Source organism: Protopterus annectens, chromosome 13.part0, assembly GCF_019279795.1.
Source record: "Protopterus annectens isolate FY-2018-M chromosome 13.part0, PAN1.0, whole genome shotgun sequence".
In the NCBI taxonomy this organism is placed as follows: Eukaryota; Metazoa; Chordata; order Ceratodontiformes; family Protopteridae; genus Protopterus; species Protopterus annectens.
The window spans coordinates 398,573,796-398,575,970 of NC_056747.1; the positions used below are offsets into that span (position 1 = coordinate 398,573,796).

At 41.8% G+C, this 2,175-nt stretch overlaps 1 protein-coding gene across 1 annotated transcript in view; it reads left to right on the forward strand.

Moving 5' to 3' along the window:
• Positions 1-363: 363 nt before the first annotated feature.
• Positions 364-2,175, forward strand: part of LOC122787364 (beta-1,3-galactosyl-O-glycosyl-glycoprotein beta-1,6-N-acetylglucosaminyltransferase-like) — a 390,992-nt gene continuing 389,180 nt past the window's right edge. The window contains exon 1 of the mRNA XM_044054021.1: positions 364-419. The gene's annotated coding sequence lies outside the window, so the exon portion shown is untranslated. The remainder of the gene's footprint in view (positions 420-2,175) is intronic.

Sequence of the window (2,175 nt, forward strand, 5' to 3'; positions counted from 1 at the left end):
AAATAATTTTTCCATGCCTTTTTTGAATGTTTAAAATCTGTACAACCAATCATTGTATTTTCACAAAATCTGGCATTCCAATTGTTCTGTTAATCCTTGCGTTATAGATCAAATTGGTCTCAAATTAGACACTAAGTACAGAACTTAGAACAGTGTAAATTCTAGCCTTATAACTAGAATTTGCCAGTCATAGCAGCAGTACATAACGAGAATATAACATTTCCCTTTGTACTCCAGCATTAGGCTGTAGAGTGAACATTTAATTCTATATAGCAAGCATTCTTGATGTTTGTTTTGCAATTGTAATGGGTTTTATTAATTTACTACATAATTGATCACATTTTTTTCTCCTTTCTTATACTTAGATGACCCTTTTATACACAGGTCAGCATGGAAAGCAAACCCTGGATGCAGTCATGGTAAGTTCACAGAATTTAAATGAATGAATACATAACTCCCCACTTACGTCCATCCCTTTTTCCCCAATGTAAGTGTGTAAAATCTAAAACATAGACATGAAGTTGGATCCTTGCAGAATGACAGCTTATGTATATATACAAATCTCAGTATGCTGACTCAGTCAGGTTACCAGTGATGTCGGTCTCCCCTTCCACACAGTTTGAACTAAGTCATCAGTGATGCTGGATGACACTAGGTTATGTAATTGAATCATTTTCCATTGAGCCACAAACCCATTTAAGTAAACAGGCTGCCACTGATAACCTTTTTTAAGTGGTAGAAGAGCCCCTCACACCTCTGCAATAGCCTTACCCCTCCCACCCGCACTGTCTAAATATAACTAAATTAAAGACCACAAAACCTCAGCTTATTGAAATAGGTTCATAGGTTCATACTAGGCTATCTGCCCGAGGGCATTTACAAGCCTAGCCCATAGTTTTGTGGCTTACGCCACCCCTTTAGTTTGGAGAAACTATGCCCATTATTTTGCTGTGCCTCTGTCGAGCAGTGACACTGAGGTAACCCCTGGGGTGTATCTGCGATCTCCCATCCATTGGTCAAGATTCCTCTTGAACAAGGCCAGCGAGGTGCTCTGCCTCACATAAACCGGGATTTTGTTCCACAGCATAGGGAGTCTTTGGGTGATGAATCTATCCCTCCAGCACGTCCTATTAATAACCGTGTCGAGGTTTAAGTCTCCCACCCTTGTGGCTCTGAGGGATCTAGATTTTTTGAGATGAAGTATGTTCATCAAATCTGGGTTTGACATGGCCTTGTATGTCAGGCACAGGTCACCTCTGAGCAAGCGGTAAGCAACTGAATATAACTGGAGTTCTTTCAGTCGGGCAGCATAAGACAGATTTTTGATACCCTTTATCCTTTTGGTGAGGAACTTTTGTGGCCTCTCCAGCTGCTGCTAGTCAGCAAAAGTTCAGTGAAAGACAACTTCTCAAACTAAACTAATAATTGTGATGCCGAAAGCGACCAGTCTGAAATGGGGCTTTTCTATGCTGTAAAGTTTCCAGTCAGCTCACATTGTACAGTGCACTCTGAATGGTCTTGTATCCATGCCACAAAGTTTGCACTAGGGTTTATTTGTGACAGCTGGTGCCCACTGATCATAGCTTACATTGCAGACAGCCTGCTGCCCATGTAAAACAGCCTGCTCTGGGATTATCAATGCAATGGTGGTAATCTAGCATGTTTGGTTCCTCATACTACAGTTTGTAGTGAAGGAGACTGGCTCTCTAGGCTATATGTGGTCCATGTACAGGTTGTGGTGGTGATTATCTGTGCTTCTGGGACCCTACAGTACACTTTCTACTACAATTCTTTATGCTGTCTAATACTTGGGCAGTACAGTTTGTGGTGGAGTCTATCTGGCCTTCTGCTACCTCGTACAGCAGTCTGGACTAAGGTTATTTGCACTGTCTGATGCCCCAGTAGAACAGTCTGCCCTGGGGGTTATTACAGATATGGAACTATTCAGGACAATTTGCTCTGATTCATAGGTTAGTAGTAGGCTAGCTGCTCTTGTGGACATTTTAAGCCTAGCCAATTCCCCTTCCAAAGGTGAAAATCAAACCCTGTTCCTTGTGTCTGTGAGGTAAACACCTTAACCAGTAAACCAACCCAAAACCCCCCTGGAGATTATTTATGCCACTTGAAGGCCTCATAGAACAGTTTGTTGTGCAAAGTTATATGTGCTAGTGTGTC